This window comes from Pieris rapae, chromosome 13 (genome assembly GCF_905147795.1).
Source record: "Pieris rapae chromosome 13, ilPieRapa1.1, whole genome shotgun sequence".
NCBI lineage: Eukaryota > Metazoa > Arthropoda > Insecta > Lepidoptera > Pieridae > Pieris > Pieris rapae.
Genome location: NC_059521.1, coordinates 9,185,706 through 9,207,841, shown reverse-complemented (window position 1 = coordinate 9,207,841; position 22,136 = coordinate 9,185,706). Strand labels below are relative to the sequence as shown.

General features: G+C 32.2%; 1 protein-coding gene across 3 annotated transcripts in view; it reads left to right on the top strand.

Annotated features, from left to right (window-relative positions):
• The window catches only part of LOC110995908 (semaphorin-2A), a 188,954-nt gene that overhangs the window by 47,469 nt on the left and 119,349 nt on the right, over nt 1–22,136 (top strand). The window contains exon 1 of one of the 3 annotated variants that reach the window (XM_022263310.2): nt 17,223–17,385. The exons of 1 other annotated variant lie outside the window; for it this stretch is intronic. The gene's annotated coding sequence lies outside the window, so the exon portion shown is untranslated. Of the gene's footprint in view, nt 1–17,222; nt 17,437–22,136 lie in introns of those variants that run through there. One more of the 3 variants, XM_022263311.2, reaches the window with a different exon arrangement.

Genomic DNA, 22,136 nt, shown 5'->3' with positions numbered 1-22,136 from the left:
GCTCTCGCATTTTTTTATGGAATATCGCTGTTGGCCTGAATGGCCTTGATGATCAGGTCGTGTAATGGCGAGATTAGACCGGCCGGAATGGGTGCCCATATCTACTCATGTGCCATGACATAATGTTTTGTGACAATAACTGTCATAAAATTTTGCAAATGACCGCCTTCTAAAAAAATTAATATATAGATAATTTAATCTATGGATACGTTAAATTTATAGATTAAACCTGCCACTCCTAGTCCATTAAAAGTCACGACTGTAAGTGGGAATTTCGATTTCCCCTAAGTCCGACATATCTTCTGTATTCTGAACGGGAGTCTGGCTTTTCAATATCCTGCGGCACCGGACAGAAGTCGTTTGTGTGGAAAAAGAAATCTATTACCCTTGTTTACCTAAAGATAAAGTTTCGTCTCTCTACTTAAAGCCAATCACATTTTAACTTTATAAGAACAACGACTAGAATACCAAAACTTGTTCGATATTCCTGATCTAAAAATTTTATTATTTGGCGAAAAATCTTACCGAATTTTCTTAAAAATAGTTAAAGCGAAATTTAGCAAATTAATGATCTTATTAAAACAATTTTAGAGCAGTGTTGTGCTAGGGTCGTTGGTTCGATCCCCGGAATGCACCAGTAGTTACGTCTATGTACGCATGAAACACTCCGGTGAAGAAAAACATCGCGAGGCAGGCAGGATGATTGTTCTTGACTGTTACAAACACATGTACGTGTACTTGGAACATGTACACGCGATGGAAGTTATACTTCTTCGGCGTAGATAACCTTTACCATTACCTTCCGCGTCATTTTACGTTTGTAGAAAATACGACACTAACAATAGAATTTTTTTTTAAATCCATTATAGATTATTTTACGAACGAATATAATGTAATGTATTAATCTGCAAAATTATACTTATTACTTTATTAACATAACCTTTACACATTAAAAAAACACTTTTTAACGGATTGCAGATATGTATTAATATAAACTTATTTGACGTAATTTCAATTTCTTTTCTCCTAATTTATTTGTTTCGCGTGCTTTAGAGCTTGCGTGGTCACTTCTTGTGAAATAAAGTCTTTCAATCTAAATCAATCACAACAACAGACTGAGGCTGCAGTCTTCTATGTTTTTCTGTACAGTATATAACTAAAAAGAATCTCAATTTCTGCTGATGGACGTTTTTCTCACAATATTTGACTGGTGCTGTCTTGTTTATATAAATGTAATGTAAATTTACATCATGTCTACGATCCTAAAGAGAAAGATTAAATTCTGTATTTACATAAACGAGTCTGGTAAAAATATCATTTGGCATTAAGTGTAATTCGCTCTGAAGAAAGGTTGGTTTACGACTTTATTTTGCGTCTTTAATGAGTTTTGTATCTGCCTCACTTATTTTTATAAAGACTATTAATTTTATTACATTATTATTATTTATAGACGACCCGGTGAACTTACGTGAAAGATGTCAATATGTCAAAGTCAATTTGTTAGTAGTGCGTAGAATATACATTGACTTTGAGTTCAGTTCCTCATCAAGAGCATGATGAGTAAGGATACAGTCACTCGGCAGACTATTGTAAAACACATCAATCGTAATTAATCTGCGACACATAAATATATATATTGATAATTTGCTTGATGCTCAAGTATTAAAATTGCCTTACTCCCAAATATAATTTAGAGTCTATACAAGTCATAATCAAGTCAAATCAAACATCACTCTTCATATACATATATATATATATATATATTCTCACTCTTCAAGTATGACGTAGCAAAATCACTGTGGATTAACAGCGACGCTGCTTATAAAATGTATCTATTCCTAAGATTCAGATTCGAGGCTATCATATCTACGACAATTTATTTATATTATTATAAAATTAAAGGTAAGCCTTTTTGATAAATCTCTTTGCTAAACATCGAAACATTTAAAGCGTATACATATATCTTCATACTTATAGATATAAGGAATAGAAAGTATTTGTTTATGATCTATTCTTTACTTTCCTCGTCGACATACTTAGCGCTAATTCTTATCTCGAAATCTCACAAAAAAAACAGAAATGTCTCCCTTTTAAAATTATTTAAATGTTTGCTATTTGGTTAAAGGAATCGCTAAGCCTGGTAGCTACACAATTTTTTCGTTAGTAAATAATATAATAATAATAATAAAGCTTTGTAAAATGTATATACATATTAGGTACATAAAAGTGTGAAATACTAAAAAAGTTATCACTAAAAATAAAAAATAAAGTTACATAATATTGAACCCTATTATATGTATATATAATACACCTGTTCAGAAATGTATCCAAAAACCTTCCCTTCGAATTTTTCTATCATATAAACATTTTGAATATAGTTTGGTCCTAGAAATACTTCGGCTACCAACCCGTGTTTGGGTAATCTTGTCACTTTGAATTTGGCTTTATCAAAGATGTTACCTTTTCTGCGTTAGCTATGTTTTCCGAACTTTATGTGCTACAAATAAAATCCCTTTCACAACTTCACATATTTTTATGTAAAAGCTTTGTGATATTTGTAGAGAACTTATTTGAGGCAAATTGTGTGATTCATGATTGAATAACTCGTAGACGATTTATATTAATGTAATAATTGTCACGAATCGGCCTTTTATATTAAGGAAATTGTAAATACTGTAATTGCTATGATTACTTAAAAAACATATTTTAACACACAAACTTTTATATACAAATAAAAATACGACTTATAAGTAAGTTAATTTGATGAAAAATTTATACATTCTCATTAACGTACGATCTATATCATATATCTTTAAACGAACAATTCTTGTATATATAATTGGAATCTTGGAATCGGCACCAACGATTTTCATGAAATTTAGTAAACGGGGGGTTTCGGGGGCGATAAATCAATCTAGCTAGAAATCATTTCTAGAAAATATCATTTTATTCGTATTTAATCAACTTAAACATAGAACATCAAGTCATAGTCAGTCAAATAAAAACTTAAATATTATGAATATAATCTTTATCCATAATTTTATTCATATTTCATCAAAAACACAATTTATAAAAAAAACGAGCAACGCTCGGCCATCCAGGTCATTTATAATAGAAACTATTCTATTTTTGAATTCTTAAGGTGTCGTAACAAGTTGTATTTATACTCTGTGACAGAGATGCGATATAAAACTGTGTATCGTATGACTGGGCTCAGTCTGTGGAGACCGATATGATCCCACGTGCCCCAAGGGATGAACCTAATTGGACGTGGCCTTTGGGTCGCCGATTATTTAATCTTTAATACCGGTGTCTCTACGTTATTTAAGACTAAATATCGTTGACATTTTTCTTCCTTTTAACGTTTATTTACTGTATTTAATTTAGAAGAAGTTTGTATAATTTTATTCGGCGATATTTTTTGTAAAATGTTTGGATAGACTGTACGAATTTATGAATTAGTAACTTATAATTTATTGTATGCAATGTAAGAAATAATTAGTTAGTTGTACTGCCATAATCACTATAACAGACGCAATAATAATTGGCATATCCCGCATGTAGCATTTATTATTCGTATTAAGGGTTGACATCGAAATTGTATAAATTAATCAAAATCAAATGGTATAAATGACAACATAGACTAGATGATCCGGTCAACTTCGTATCACCTACGTAGTACGTATACTTGCGTCAAACCATACATATGAACCTAATTTGTCCAAAGGCTAAATCTATAGTAATAACCAACCAAGTGACCATTTTATATTTATGTAAAGACAAAAGACATCTTTTACACGCTTTATATTGAAAACGTCGTTTTTACAATTTTTCTTTGCTTGTCATTTATGTTTCCCGTCGTAAACCTTCTCTGAACTGAAAAATAATTCAACACCAAAATTTGCCAAATCGGTCCAGCCGTTCTCGAGTTTTAGCGACACTAATGAACAGCAATCATTTTTATATATAGGCGGATTAAAGCTAATAATAATACTTATAATTATTGCAACATAATTTTAAATTTATCCGACGTTTCGCGTTTTCACATCGTGCGTGGTCACGGTGACAATAATACATAGCTGCAATCCGGTAAAAAGTGTTTTCTTTAATATGTAAAAGCTATATTAATAAAAGACAATATATATACACACTTCGCGTTTACCTTTATATCAATGTATATGTAAATAAATAATAAAACAATTATATGTCTTTTGAATTATTCCTATCGTTTAATAAACGTTATCTATTGCGAAGTACGAAAACTTTATACTAAAGATTGCTTTCTGGAGGTATGGCTTATTGGGAGACGAAACCTTAATGAAGTGCTGAAAACGTATTTGTGTTAAAACAATTTTGCCTTATATCCATTGTCTTGTCGGGGCCTATTGTAATAGGACAATACGTCATGCCAATTCGTCCGGGCAATCTTAGATCTGTCTATTAGGCCCTGTCACCCGTCTCGCAGTCAATTGCACGTGACAAATGTGTCTTCATATCAGAAAGACAATATAGCGCCCTCTCTTGGTAATTTTAATCAACATTTCAGCTGAATTATTAACAGGAAATTATTTCCATTCTAGTGTAGTCCAAGTTCCTGGGTCTGTTTGCAAATTGGCGTGCTAGGATAACAAGCTGCGATATACTATTTTAATATAGTATTTAATATATGCTTTTCGAAAGACAAAACTTATGTAATACACAAATAACTAAACATAGATCCACAACTCTAAATGAGTAGAATAAATACGAAGGATTAATCACTTGTATACTACCTATACTAACATATGAATCTGAAAATTGGGCCCCCAGAAGAAAAGAAAAGAATATACAAAATAAAGAATACAGCTCTAAGACAACTAAGGTAACAGATGTTACAATAAAATTTATAAACTTAAGTGGTGACAAAGGAACTGCAGACGATAAAGAGGGAGACAACGTAGAAGTTGGATAAGCCAAATTAAAGAAACAGAAGGTGGTACATGTTATATGGGTGTACATGGTGGTACGTGGCACATTGCGACAAACACATTAAAAGAAGAAATAGAAACGTGTGTAATGTATCTGAATTAGAGGCTATTTTTATTTATCACAATTAGCAATCTATACATTTCCCAACATAAACACAAATAATGCTAAACCAATGCCAGTTCAGAGAACTTTGTCTATCGTTGCATTGGATTAACAAGTCAGACTTCAAGATCATTCCGCCCCAATATTCAATTTAACTTTGACGCTTCGTCCGTCCACAAACCCGCTTTTTGCGTGAATTATACGCGTCAATTTTTGTTGGAGCCAAGTTTGAATCTCTTTGGAATTAACTTTTGAAGCATTAAAAAGTATTCAGTCATTAGCTGTAATTGAATTTTCTTGGAGAATTATTTGTTTCCAAATCTTTGGAGTTATATAATTCTAATGTGTCTATGATTTTTGGATGTAATGCTGGTTTTCTCACTGTTTTTGCCAGCTATGTGTTAAATGTGCAGATAGATACAAATAAAGATTAATTCACAAATGCGCGTGAAAGTATAAAACACTGGGACACTCATGAATGTAATAAATGAAAAAATAATAGTGGTAATTTTTATAGTCTCTAATTTTTGTCGAATATAAAATGGAATAAGTAGTAACAATGATACAAGTAAAGAGGGTTTTAAAAAAAAATCAGTAGCGCACCAAACTTTTAAGATCTGGGCATAAGATTTTGTATCTGTTTTACCATCATTTTTCAACCTAAAGGGCAAGTAGGTCCTGAGCCTGACAAATGTCGACTATTTGAGTCTAAGGCATGCCGGTTTCCTCACGATGTTCATCTTAACCGTTCGAGCGAATGTTAACTGTTCGAATTTCGAATTTATAATGAATTTCGAATGTATACCTAAACATAGTGTTATATCAATTTCAGTATCAGCATAAAAAATTAGTTTAAATTGCTTTGTACAACTTTAACTGTCTAGACGAAGGTAAAAACGAAATAACTGTACATCTTAAAGTCATGATAATATAGATAGACCTATATCTGATGGGCTCTTTGTCAGAAGTATCAATTTTATACTCCAAGGCCGCACAGCTACCGGCGGTTTATAAACGCTTGATTTACAAAAACAGTTGTAGCGAAGTTATGTTTTCCTGCTACTTGTAAAGGTATAATTAACAAATATAAGTAACATAAATCATATGACAAAAAACAATAATTAATCTTAAAATATAGTTACTAAAATATATTATTAAAAGGATTTTCTATAGGCAAGGTTCCGAAGATACTGGCAGCGTTCCAGCTTTGTCAACATCACAGGAGACTTACGAGCTTCTACCTCCAACAAAGACTTCTATTCTAGCTAATTAAAAAATACCTAAAACCCCCTTTTTACCTCTTGTTTTATACCCATACGCAAGACAAGAAAAGACAAACATAGTTGGATACATAGGTACAATGGGTACACTCCATACAACCATGTATATGTTTCTGGTAAATTTATTTTTTACAATTAAAGAACAATTTTTTTATGGTGCCCAAATCATAGTTACCAATTGCACTATACAATTGAAATTGAAATCATAGACCAAAACATCATTCATAGCAGGTCACAAGTCGCAGTGCGGCCACTTAAAAGCTGATTGAAAAGCTCATAACGTATTTCAGGCTTGTGTGCAAGTTAGACTATCGTGCTAACAAGAATAATCATAAGCATGTTCAGTCGAGTGTTCCACAACTCCTTGGTAACAATTTGTGAACTCTAACAATCCTTTATGAGACTTCGAACATAAAGGAATATTACGTAATCGATTTTAACAATGCCTTTGAAATTACTTGAGGCTCTATTGAAATACTTGATTGATACATTCACAGAAACATAGAAATAAAAATACACTTAAGATCACACTTATCACACACAACAGGGAAGGATTGGAAATCTTGTTTTAATCTCCATTTGGGAAAGAGTGTATATTTAACATAACGCTAAATATTTAAATGTGTGGTATCCTTTTTTTCCCAAAATTATCACGTCTATTTGTTTTTATGGTGGGCCCTTTTTCAAGTTTTAACTGACAAATATAATTTGTATTTTTATTATATGTCAGGGGGCACACCATTGGCATTACAAAAACACTCACAAGTGCGTTAATCTTTTCTGGTTAATTGGAATTAGTTCTTCTCAGCTGTATTAATCCGAACAACTCTTCTCAACGCACTTTTTGATAAATGCGGTAGAATATTATGTAAGGAGACGCCACATCTCCACGGCAAGAGATAATGCTGCTCAGAAAGTGACTGGTCGTAGACTATTCGAATCGCTCTTCATTGAATACGGTCAAGTGGAAGGAACTGGTGCACTGGGGCGGACTGTCCAACGCCGAATTTGCGCTATATAGAGTTGCATTCGGTGGCCCGGAAGTATCGTCTCTTCTTGAAAACTATTGATTAATGAATTTATTTTGGATTCGAAATATATTAAATGAAATTGAAATTTTCTGTTGCAAAATGTAACACTTTATTTTATACATAGTAATAAACAAGTAGGATACAGATAACACAAAATTACATTATTAAAAGTGGGCAGCACTGAAAGATCACCAACACATGTTATTTTAATTTGTTAAATAAAATTATTGATTTGCGCCAATAAATATGATTTAAAAGATTGAAAATATCTATTAAATATTTAGTAGGTAGTTAATTATTTTTACTTTTAAAATAACAAACGAGGATTATTTTTCTGATTGTAGCTAAACAACTTAGACCCAAGCATGTGAAAATATGAACATTTTTCACAAACATTCTTCTATCCTTTGACCAAGCGTTAGTGTATCTGACAGGTAATTTCCTACTTTATAATTAAGTGTATAATTCTTTAGATGTAAAAATGTTTATAGGGTTAATATTTCAAGCACTAAGAAGTTATTTCTTTTCGAGTTACTCAAATTTATAATAAAACACAAGAGGTTTACAAAAAATTCAGTCTCTGCAAAACCAATACAGATTTATATAATTGCATACATAAAGTCAAAAAAAACCGCAAAGCAAGTCAGGACCCCAAGGTCTTTCTAGTTCTTTAATATCCGTAACTTTTTTTTTATGGTGACTTGGCCACTAATTAGAATCGCTATCGCTGGAAGAACGTAGAAACCATACAAGACAGTGATTTTTTTTTGAACTACTACTAAATTATTACTTCATACTTTATTTTTCGAAAAATACAAATAATTATTGAAATAGGAGCATATTTAAAAGGAATATAACATTGCATAAGAAATTGATAAAAATCACTTAAATTCATGACACAATTTCACATAGCAACTGTATAGAGATTTATTATGAGCACAAATGTTTATCACTATACGACCAATTTTCCAAATGGCTTTCCTCACGTAAAATCTAAAAGATAATCTCTTTATAAGTACTGTCCATTTATATATTATTAAAGCAGACTGCGGGAAGCTAAGGTTTTAAACTATGCAATATTATTTATGTAAAAAATCTAAGAATCCTTTATAAAAAAAATTACCAGTAATATGCCCTTTGAAATAACGTTTTCATTTAGTATTTTAATAGGGTTCTGAAGCGTTATAAGCTATATCGTTACGTTCATTTTAATCTCAATTAAATGAGATAAAGGCCGGGCCTGACCGCAAAGGGTCTGTTTAAAGGGTGCACTCTAAATGGAAAAATCTAACATTTTCTTTAGGCGTAACCGCCCAAATACGCAAACTTTTATACGACTTTCATTTAATTAATATTGTTCGATGAGATGAGATATTTTTGTTAATAAAATTTTGTTTTTACTTTAAAAGTAATTTGTTATGTTTTTAGGTATCGAATAGCATATATCGTAATTTATCTACGTACATTTTTTTATTTAAATTGTTATATCAACCGTTGGTGCCTACCAACCCGGAAATAATATTATTTCGCCGGAACTCAAACCTATAATATAATCATACATTGACCAAGTGATTCACAAAAGATTTTTTCGTCTTACCAACAGTTGTAACTTATCACAAGAGTTTAGTACCTACAGCAATTTACCAATGTCACCAATACATACCATAGACTTTATAAAAAGAAATAAATCTGTGGCGCTACAACCTATTTTTGTCTTGGCTCCAGATTTCTGAATCTGTTACATGATCATTTTTAAATCTAATAGGCATGTAGGTGATCAGCCTCCAGTGCCTGACACACGTCATCGACTTTTTGAGTCTAAGACATGTCGGTTTCTTCACGATAATTTTCCTTCACCGTTCGAGCAAATGTTAAATGCGCACATAGAAAGAAAATCCATTGTTGTACAGCCGGGGATCGAACCTATGACCTCAGGTAAGAGAGTCGCACGCTGAAGCCACTAGGCCAACACTGCTCTTATCATACCTCTAGTTTATCTCCATAAACTTTAAGATATACTATATAATTATGTCACAATAATACGTCGCAACGATCATAATAATCATTACTAAAATATTTGTGCAAAAGTACATAGGTCTCCTAAAGCAGGCATTCATAGAAACTCTTCACTACTGAAGCAAAATATATCTCTGCGACAGAAATCTGACATTTGTACTTTTGGTTTTGTGATTTCATTGCTATTAGGGCAGCCGAACGATTCCACGTTTATTGTCCAAGATACGAGTGGATTTGTGGAAGCAATTTCCTTTATACATTTTGTTTTGTCCTTTTTCTTGCAGTTTGATGGTCCATTTCGTGAGTTGTAGTCGAGTTCGATTTAACAGAACTCCCTCGACTGTAGCGATACGCATCTCGAGTCGTGACCGGCGAGAAAGGAAAAATGCAATTATTCAATCAAAGCACGTACTTACGATGGAACGAAAACTAATTTTGAAAGTTTTGCTGGCCGATAAAAATTCGTGATCTAACACTGAAAACTGTAGGTTAAGTTTTTTTCCTATCTAACATTTTAAAGAAGTTCCGTAACTTATACAAACGTTAATTGATAAAATTATTGATGATAATAATTACACCTAATTCTAGAAGCATACATCTTTACAAAAGATACTCACAATTAAATTTTCTATCTATCCAATAAAGAGTATATACCTCCAACTGGCTCCATCTGGATTCTTCAAACAATAAACAAATATTTGCAATAAAATAAAATTGCGACTTTAATTAAAGATAGCTATCCTATCTCTTAAGTTGGACCAGACTACTCACGGTGTGCCAATTTAATTTAAAATCGGTTAAGTAGTTAAGGAGTCGCGGACAAACAGCGTGACAGGAGATTTACATATATTAAGATAAACTACTATTTACGCAATATCACATTTAAACGAATACAAAGTACAGGAATAAATTGCGTTTAAATCTCCATTATATTATATATAAACGCTTCTATTTTGTTATAAAGCAAAGAAAAATAATGCATATGGTAAAATGTGTTTTATTCAATAAAGTGTATTTCCTTTTAAGCTCCCCTCTTAAAGTAAATATACTATGACATCACCATTACCTCCTTTGTACGCCAACTTTTTGTATCAGCTAGAATTTATTGGATTTCTACAAAATAAAGGTAGTATTTACATTTTAACACGCGTAGCCATGAACGTTCAACCTTATAAATTGGCTGGAAGATATATTAAGTGCCAAGACACGGAAAAGTTACCTGTTCTTGTAGCCTCAGTACCCCAGCCTCCACTTGAATAAGGAATCTACTTCTGCCAATGTAAAAGTCAATTTCTAAAGATAAGGTCGCATATATGTATAATTAATAATAGCACAAAAAATCTTAGGAGAAAAAATTATTCTTAAACTTAAATATTTTTTTTATTAACTTAAACCAATCATAGAAGCTACACGTAGATGGTAGTTTGTGTTTTTTTTTTCGGTTATTTAATGTTAATAGTTGTAGTCACAATCATTGGTACTACATAGAACTGAGCATTTAAATACATTAAATACATTTTACGTGTAAGCGTTTATTTCACAGCAATTGATGAAAAAAGAAAAAGCATGATGCAATTGTTTTATAATGGTTGGTGTATCCACAGCGTCTAATAAAGCTAACTCCTAACAATGTTTCAATACGAATAAAGTGAGCAGAGAATCGATGCCATTTGAGAAATCAATCAAACGTTCGCACAATCGGCGTGCGTGGGCCGGACGAGCTAATCAATGTAATGGGTCGGCCCGCGTACCTCAACAAATCACAACAATGCTTGATTTATCACATTGATTTTTAGATATTATCAGCAAATCAGTTTTAATACCAACGATCGTGGAATAAGTAAGTTCGTATCAAAAGTAATATTTAATGTTTAAAGAACTTTATTTCTGATAACAAAAATATATATATATTATTTACATGAGAAACTTAATATTAATATGTATATATACGAGCGAGATACACGTCGCCATTAGCCGTAACAATTTTAGTCAGCTATGTTCATTCTAACATGCATCTTTACTGCCTTTTTGAATTTGTCAAACACTCCAATATTACAAATTTGAGATGGTAATTGATTAACTAAGATAATTAAGAGTTAATTAACCGAACAGTTTGGCTTAAGATTCTTTTATTTAGTTCGTAACAGCTAATTCAGCTGTGTTGTATGTTGGTGTAAAAGTCAGGATATGTTAAGGGTGTGTATCTGGAGTATGCTTATGATGCAGGTGATTATGTGCAATGGATATTCTTAATAATACTTTTAAGAATATTATATATACATATATAGCTATAACTTGAACCCACAATTTTAATCAAAGCATTGGCGTACTTCTGTCTTTTATTTAACTCAATTGGAGCCATACAAGAAGAAATAATTAATTAAAAACCAGCCCAAATCACTTATTTAAACAAACTTTAACGAAATACTTGCATTAGATCGGTTAATTGTAATCAAAGGCCGGCAACGCACTCGCGCGCCCTCTGACATTCAGAGTGTTCGTGTGCGGTACCATTTAACATCACTGAGCTTCCTGCCCGTTTGCCCCGTGTTCTATAAAAAAAAATATGTCCCTCAGTATACGCTCAATAACTGTAACGAGTAAAAAACTTAGACTTCCAAAAATATATAAGTTAGCAATGGTTACTTAGCTAAATCGAAATAAATATAGAATCCACTATACATTTATACTCGGCAATGTCAGGCCGGCGTCGTGTTAGCGTCAGAATGGGGTTTTTCAAAGGAAGCACATGAAAAAAATTCATTTGGAAATAGAAAAGTATATAAAATGGATGTTATTATTTGAGATTCTTAACATTTTCTTGAATCTTTATCTGCTTAACTAAAGTAATCACATACACTATTTCATTATCATTCGTCAGATTTAATGAATATTGTGGGTTTCAACGCATTATGAACTCGCCTGTTAAGAAATATTATCAGTGAAAAAAGTACACAAGCTATCAATGATGAATTTAGATATTGAAGCAACTAGCTAAGTTATAAAAAGATTTCGCTCAGCTAATATAGCCTTATTAACAAGTTATAAGTACGAATGTTTCCTGATCATCTAACAGGCAGTGATCAGCCGTCTACTTTTTGATGTTTTCCTTCAGCGCTCGAGCGAATGTTAAATGCACATATAGAAGTTCATTGATTCACCGGGGATCGAACCTCACTCTCGGCCTACACTGCTCATCGAGTACGAACTATTACACGTAACAAACGTGTTCGAAAATCAAAAGAAAAAAAAAATGGCCGTACTGAACTAACCCAAACAATACGAGCGACTTTTAGTATTCACCTGTCAACTAAGGCTATTACTGGACGTATATTCCGCGTGTCATTCACGAGCCAGACTCGCGTATACAATACAAAGGCACTCATCTTTTTACGTAGCGAAAATCAAAATCAATGGTTAGTTCGCTTTGTTATTGCATCCATTATTTGACCATTGGCACAATTCACGGCACTTTGACTATCCTCGCTCGACGATTGCTCGTGGTTTGCACATAAAAATTCATAGAAATACGTGAATAACGCGATACCACTATCTCATGCGTCCGGCTTTATATTTTGTTCGATTTTCTCGCACTTTAAATTCATGGACGTTTTATAGGACAGCTATAAAATGCGAAACGGCTCCTTGGTTAACTTATACGGTATTCTAAATACTTGAGAAATATTCAGCATAGCATATCGTCTAAACAAGCTGCTAAGAACGAGTACTATTAACGACTCCATAGCTTTATAACACTCCAAGTATTAAGATTTCCGTTTGTTTGTTTTTTGATAGCTATTTCATTCATTTTGGAACTCACGGGGTTTGAATACTCCAAATACATGCTTTAAAAACAAAAGAATATCCTTCAAAGAGTTTATAGGTTAGAAATTCGTTTCACTAAACATCGTATAAGCTACAGTTTAAGACAGGTGTACCTAAGAATATTATTACGCAGCTTAAAAAGAAAGCTGGTTATTCTGACAACAAAGACACAATGTTACCCAGAAATATAATAGCGACTTGTGTGATTCTTAGAAGGCACAAGGCCGCATTAATGCCCTTACCGCCAGAGTTTTCACTCCATTTTCATGTGAACGACATGTAATGTTAAAATAATTAAGGGCTTACGAATTTTCACTGCGCCTAAATGAATGTTCGAGTTTATGCTATTGAAATGTTTGATTAAAAATGTTACAAGAAAATTACTTTTTATTTAACTAGTATAAAATGTATCTGACAGTATTTTCAATTTCCTACATAATAAATTAAAAAGTAAATTATAACAAACTTTAATAAATTTGCTTTTCCTTTGTATTGCGATATGCGATTGAGCGAAGACGCGCTAGTCGATACTTGTTAGATGTTAAATTTTGAAGCCTACAATCAGTGCTTATAAATTACTGCGATGGCTTTATACCCTGAAACGCGCTAACGAAGGTTTTTCGTGTACATAAAACTTCTCCACGTTAGTCACTAGTCACGAAGATTAAAAAAAAGCCTTTGAGATTTTAGGATTTTTTTTTGTTTTTTTAATAAATCAAAGAAATTCCTTGCTATTAAAATATAAACACATTAAAATTTTCGACAATTTTTAGACACACATGTTCAGTCGCTTGGGAGTAAGTACAATAAAGTTTAAATATTTTTGATTGTGTAAATTGTTATTTACACAAGATAGTGATAATATAAAAAAAATATGAGTAATATCATAGTCAATTCTCATATTATTTCCTCACTTCATCATGACATTATTAAAATATAATATTACGTTATCAAATTAAAATGTTGTATTGTTTAATTATTAAACAAAACACTTTTTAACGGATTGAAAGTATGTATTATTATAAAATAAATACATCTATACTAATATTATAAAGAGGAAAGGTTTGATTTTTTGTTTGTTTGTATGAATTGAATAGGCTCCGAAACTACTTGGCAGATTTGAAAAATTCTTTCACTGTTGGAAAGCTACATCATTCCTGAGTGACATAGGCTATATTTCATTTTCAAAAAAAATAGGCATCCTTACTAAAATTACGATAACATTAGCATTTGTTTATTATTTGATACAATTCTAACAGATGGCGCTGAGTTAAAGGTAGTTTAGTTTAGGTCCGTGTCGTGGTACCAACGTTTCACATAAGTTCTCCTACGGTTTCCCTTGATTAATTTACTACTATGTAATATAACAAAAACCTTAGCCACAGCAACGCTTGGCCGAGTCTGCTAGTATAATATAATCACTACAGCTGTGATACTTTTTGACATTCAACACTTTTTGTCTTCAGTCACCGTGACCACGCACGCTGTAAAGCACGCGAAACGTCGGGAAACGTAAAATTTTAAAATTATGCAAAATAATTATAAGTTTATAATTGGTGCAATCCGTAAAAAAGTTTTTTTTTAAATTAATATGTATGTACCAATCTAGCATCATTCGTTTCACCGAAATCAAACCCCTTATAAGCCTTAACCACAAGGCACGGAGGTGTTCAAAGTCTAACTTTATAAACGCTTATAAATAATATCTTAATATGTAAGTTGCATGTTTAGGAACTCGTCTAGAAATAAGATTAATGAAGTGTAGGAACACTTAACCCGTGTCAACCTGTCAAAAGCACGTCATATTTATTTTTTGCGTATTTTAGCGTCAGCTCCGATAAGCGTAACCCGATCTTGATGACGGATTCCCAAATACTGCTTTGGCCGTCGCTAGACAAAAAGGTGTCATAATAATAATTTTAGATGCTTTAAAATTAATTTTAAATTTTTATCATGTAATTTTTTTTTAGATATCTGTGTGTTCTTTTGGGAAAGGCCTCATCCAAATCCCATCATTCCTGTCTGCTGTATGCACCACGTGCTGTTTTCTTAATATGATCCCTTCCTATCTTCTCAATTGTCTTCAATCTCTTCTGTCGATTATTGTACACGTACGAAGTCGGGAATTCGCACGGGTGGATATTTAATTTTAAACGTGTTGGCATAAACGTAAAGTATGCGGATATACCTAAATAATACTGTATTTAGCAATAGTGTATCGCTGGCTCCCATTGTGTAGAGGACTTGATGAAAATAAAATGATAACAGAATAAGTAAGAAAATAATTATTAATCAGTGATAAAGTATCATTCGAATGTTGAAAGAATTTTAAAGTTTGTAAGGAACTGTTACTTTTTGAGCCAATTCCTTACAAACATACATACATTCAAAATCTTCTTAATAATATTAGATTGGACTCAAGTTTAATACTTCCTAGTTTCACTTTTCTGATTCTCCACGTAGTAATTCCTCCTATCTATTATTTACTTACATCAACAGAGGTGTAAACATAATACTAATTCGTGAGTCGGTTACGTGGAAACATATTGTATATTTTGATAGGGTGTCCTGATGCGTTAGTGTCAGGCCGCCCCGCGCCCGGCTCCAATTTCGCAGAAGTGTCTCGCTTAACGCTTGATACAGAAGGTTCGTTAAAAAGATTTCAAGAATCATGCGGGGTATTATTTTCACGACAACCTTTTTTTCGTTGTTCGATGTTTTGACTTTATCGCGTCAGTAATACGGGTAGCTGTTCCGAGCTAATTTGGTATCTTGATTTGAGTTAAGATGAATGCAATAATACCACTTGTGCATTGATTGACATCAGCATACGTACAAAGAGCTGTGATTGAACAAAAAGTCTTCTAAGGAAGGCAAAAAAATTACCAAAAAATTGCAGCCCGTTTGACGCAAAGTATGCCTTGCACCACAACTACCTGCTATTTTGTGAATTGTAACATCTTAGGGCAGGGGTGGCACTTTCTTGTTTTTTATGTATAACATTTACTTGACGTCAAAAATCAAATATGTAGTTAAGCGTAGAGGTGGAAAATGGGTATAAAACAAAATTATTAAATTCAAATAAGTATTTTTAATCTTTAATTTTACTTATTATGAGTGTAACAAGAATTTAGTTGGGTGGTTACGATAGCATAATGTTGTCCTAATGACTTTCGCATGTCAGATACAGATGGCTGATAAACCTACTTATCTATTGAAAGAAAAAAAAATAATTTAAGACACTTATTATATTGACATGCGACTACGAAATTTTTGTTTTCATGAGCATTTTACTAACTAAATATTTACATCGATTTAACATTACTCAGCAAAAAATGTCCAAGTTTTCATGAAAAAGTTAGTTACCTCGCAAAAAAAAACAAACACGTTAAACATAAACTTAATTTATTAAAAGTCTAAAAAAAGTATTTGATGCGTGAAGGTAACATAAGAGTTTTGCATAATATACTAGTTGATATTCAGTTAACAGAAACAGAGTTAATTAACGCTGAGTTAAAGTGACAACCCTAAAAGCTTCATCAGCCACTTGAACGATCGAAAGGTACGACGTCGCGCCGGTATCAGGAAGGAATGTACAGCGGGTGACACGAACAGTTCCTGTCCCATTCCCGCACAACGCGCTTCGCTTAGCTAAATTTGTGCGCCATCCCACTCATACACACCAACATTTTCAATACTTACCTGCGTGAAATGATATACATCTGTTTAGTAGTGAAGTCTCCCTTACGCTCGAACGCGGTAATGCATTGTTGATATTGCCGTCCCTCTCGAACGTCTCACGGACAGGGGGTAGACGTTGTTCGTACGCGGCTGCGTTTGTGTTCGTTTATTTAGTGAACTTGGAAGCTCGCTTCGTGTTTGTGAATAGGGTGTCGGGTAAGGCTGTGTGTGTGAATTGTAGAGGCGCGACATAGCTTTGCCGTCTCCATGACTTAAAAGTTTTGTATGGAATGAAAGCACCTAGTTAGTTCTGCGCCGGCCGGCACACGCGACGGATGTGTGAGCTGTGATCGTTTCAACTTTCTTCGAGTCTTCGATCATAAAATATACTGACTCCTATTTTGTAAAATCAAAGTTATTTTTGATATCAGTGATTTGGTTATAATATCGAAATCAAAGTGACCGTTGAGTTTTTACATGAGGTAGTGTTTATTTTTTGTGTATCTTCAACGTGTTTGGTTCAACGGACGGAGGTTGGTCGTTACACCATGCCAGTACAGAATGTTTCCAACCAAAACTCCGACATATTTTAGATTTCAATCAACTTTAATCTCTAAAGAGTCGGCTAAAATAGCTGTCTTGGATTTTGCATCAAATGCAGTTTGATTTATATGTATATTGTTAAAAATATTATATATTATTGTAAAAAATATTAAAATCAAGAGATCTAACCAATTAGTATTAAAAATATAAGCGTAACTTGAAGTTGACTCTACATCGATGTTATTCTCGAATATAGTGCTATCCAAGAGGATTTATCAAAGTTTCGATAAACTCAAAATATACATATCAACAATACAACATTTATTTGGTCAATACATTATATTAACAGATAATTAGGGATATTAAAGTAAAGTTTGATTTATGTGAGATGTTTAGCGTTGAAAGATCGATTTATACTAACCCAAATACTCATTAGGAGTTGAATAACCCATACCGAAAATAGATCTAACAGACGAACACTCAACGATCCCCTTCATAAATCTATTACGGCAAAAAGTCGACTACCTGCTAAGGTAAACGAATTCTGCAAATTGCATTTTAAATACAGAATTTTTTTTGAGTTTAGTAAGTACTATACAAGAAAAATGCTTGCTTGTATCAACACAAGTATTGCTATTTTGAAATATTTAATCATCGTTATAAAATTTTTATAAAGCTTATGAGTGTGTATAAAACGCGACTATCACATACTAAATAGTTCAAAAATATTTTTATGTAAGAGATAATATATAATTACATTTATAATAATTACATATCTATCTACATCTGAACTATCTATCATAGCGATAGATATTTCAGATGAGATCTTTGTTATTTTTAATTATTTTAGTAGATTAAGAATATTGTAAATACTTTATTATCTTTATTGTGACTGTGGATTTTAACGTTATAATTTAAATTTATATGTTAGTATTTTGTAATTTAAATAGGAAGTTACATATTACCGGTGGAATAACTATTAACGGCGTCAGCCACATAGGTATCTGTTTAAAAGCTATTTACAAAATGAGACAGTGTCCTAATGCTTTGATAATATTTATTTATTTAAATAAATAGATAACTAAACAGATTCCCTTGATACTTCAATAGTTTATTTTCACAAACAACAACAAACAACGATAAGGAACAATAAATAAAATGAAAAACCTTTTTCGTCTAAATATAGAATACTTACTAGTCCAATATCTTTACTAAAGTGTTTATACACGACAGTGTTCTTATAACGAAAACAATAAATAAACCACAATAAAATAACTAACTCAATATTACTGGTTACGTAACTGATACAATAACAACTACACATAAGCTTGTCTTGTTACATTCGCTACCCTAATCCTAAACAGAATTTGTTATATTGTTATACCTACGTCCAAAACAATTGATATCTCTATTTGTATCAATAATAGGAAGACAGACGGTTTTGTACGTGGGTTGAATGTAGTACCAGCTACCCTAAGTAACGCGGGACTAGCATTTATTGATAATGTTTCCTATAAAAGATTTCGCTTCTCTTTGTTCAACGTTGAAGTACTCAGTCTGATGCTCTATTGAGGATATGTTTTCGAGTCTTTATAACCAGCATTAGTTTAGTAGTAAATGCATTCAGTTTGAATAGTCACAATACATTTTCATTATGTGCAGAACAAATTGAAACATTCATATTTTATCTCCCATTAAAATATACAAGCATTAATAAACACTCAAATAAACAAGCTAGTACCAAACCTTTGTGAATGCTTTGCAGTAATTAATTGTTTAAAATATACAAGTGAAGAATTTAATAATGTACACATTATAATAATGTCTGTTGTTGTCTTCAATCTGCTAGGATTTCTTGAGGTTGCGGTGGGGATCCAATAGCTCCGTTTGTAACATTTAATTGATTTTGAGCTTCTGAAACTAATTAGACTTTGAGGTTTATGCAACCGAACAGTATTAATAACTTATCATATCTTAGTCTTCACCCCAATCTTCGCTGATCTAATGTTATGGTTAGCGGATGAATATAATTACAGCGAAAATGTTTTACATTCAGCTAACGATATTTGTGTAGTTTAGCTAAGTATATATATTTAATCTCAATCAATATTTATATGACGAAAATAAGTCATATGATAATCAATATTTACTCCACCTCTTTCCCAAAATATTCTAAAGTTAAAAAATCCAGCTACCAATATTGCACGTATTTAAGGTAATTAATTGGCTTTAAAAAAGTAACCGATACAGATTTATCTCATTTAAGCAGATTCGGATAAAGGTTTATCACAATTCCGTTAATGTTATTTCAGGCGTCGCTATTGAAAAACTATTCATTAACAGGGACTACACGGTGTTATTCTGTTTTGGTCTGAGGACTATCAGTATCTACAATATTTATTCAGGTCTTAGTAAGGAGCTTACGATTCCCTCTACGGTATTGTATTAATAATTCAAAACGTATATCCGACCCGCACAGTATCTCTTCTGCCCAGGCAATTAACTTGTCTGGATATATTTACAGAATCATAAAAGTGCACTGAATAAGCTAGCCGATTGGATTTCTATAGAGCGGTCAGTATTTGCTTCATAAAGTGCTTCCAATTTAATTTGTTGTGTCGATCATTCAATCGTAAAGTATAAAATCGCTTCCTTAGATGTAGTCCCTTTCGCTAAACTGAGATGTGGCCAATATTTTTATTCGGTTTAATGATGTGATATGGATACGAGTCGGGAAGGAAACATCGTGTATTGTGTTACGGGCTCAGTGGTCTTTATCGACGCGAAATTTCATTATAATCATACCCCTATTCCACCTACCATTCATTTGGAACACCTTAGCACAATTGGAAGGGCTGCTTCAATGGGCTGTCGGATGAAATTTCTTAAAATTCTTCGGCCATAATGAGAAGGATGTCGTCCAATGGACAGCAGTAACGGTGTAATTATGGAATAAAATAAGATTGACAGATATGAAAGGAGATTAAAATCCGTTTAATGAACTCGTATAAAGTAATGCGCACGGAGCGCTTTGAATTTCTGCGATGAAATTATTTTGAATTTTCGTTGGAACTTTTTATTTTATTAACGCTTTGGTCGCTGGATGGTTTCATAAGCTGAATTTCAAGACAATGTAATTAGGGATTCACTCAAATCATTTTGAATGTTAATCCAAAGTAAGGCGAAGAACCGCAATTATTTACAAATTCTGTATTAAATTTAGTTGCAAATGATTAAAACTAACCTATACAAGAACTCCACAGTTCCAGATAACATTCGAATTTTCTATTACTACTTCTACCAAATTCCTTTATTACTAATCTGCAGAGTCTATTTGATTCCTTGGTACAGAAAATATGATAAATTTGTATTTACTATTGATAGCACATATCATAAGGCAGTCTGAAGATTCATCTGATCCTTGTAAAATTTGAATGAAAATTAAACAAAATCAGTGAAGCAAAAAATCTTATACCAGTATAATATGAAGTGGTCTGTTGGGAATCAGTAATGAAGACATCATTATGAAACCGGTTTCAATACTGAGAATCACCGGACAGGATGTGCGCGAGGCTTTTTGAGTCAAACTTTTTGTTAGTTAATTCTTGAGTTAATAATTCCGGTACTGTGCTTTGGATAGGCTGTCTTTTATAAATCAAATTATTTTATTGAATTGAAACTTCTTTATCGGCGTTGGATATATATATTTCACCATTTTCTGTAAAGTTGCATTATAGTAGATTATCAAGGTTATAAAGAAGTTTCACTTCTTATGTGTGTACAGTAGTACAGGCACACATTTTTTATCCTTTAAAATATTGTTACAGTTGCCCAAGTATATTTATTATGATAAGATGAAACCATTGGTTTGCATTGATCTCCATTTTATTATCAAAATAATATAATGTTATTTATAAAAACTGTTTGCCTAAACTTCCTGTACGGTCCAATGCACACAGCCTGCCCCTGGTTGACATTTGCTCTTGGATTTTTTACAACTGTTTAACGACGGATACGTTTAACTATTAAGTAATATAATGACAAATATATTATAATGTTTGGCTTATATTAAAGCAGTGTATTAACATTTTCAACTACCAGTAGACGTCACGTGAATTTGATCCCAAAGGATATAAACAAAATGAAAAATCCGCCCTCGAAATCAATGATTCGTTGGGGAGATCCAAATCATTAAATCATTCATGAAGTTGAAAACCATTAATCATTGAATGTAGTTAGCTTAAAAAATATCTCTGATATGTTATTTATTCTTAAAACCAGACATTGTAAATATAAGTTTATGTTTACAGCAAATTAATTCAGTAATGCGAATCATATGGTATTGTCAGTTTCTCGGACTTTATCGTTTCATGATATTAAAATTAAAGGAATGTTGGATTCTGATTTTTAATTCAAATATGGAATTTCAAATTTTCCCTTGTTTGAATTTAATATAAACTTGCGGTTCATTTCTATCATATATAATATGCCCCTATTATTTCAGCCAACAATACTAAATATTATTCGAATTTAGTGTGTTGGATTCAGATTTTTTTCAAATATGAAATTCTCATTTTAATTTTACGTTTCAAAATTTTCATATTTAGATGCTTGTATTCTTAAATCTGAACTTTAACTATTTTTATAAATATCCAGAAGGTTCTATATTTGAGCATTTATTAAATACCAA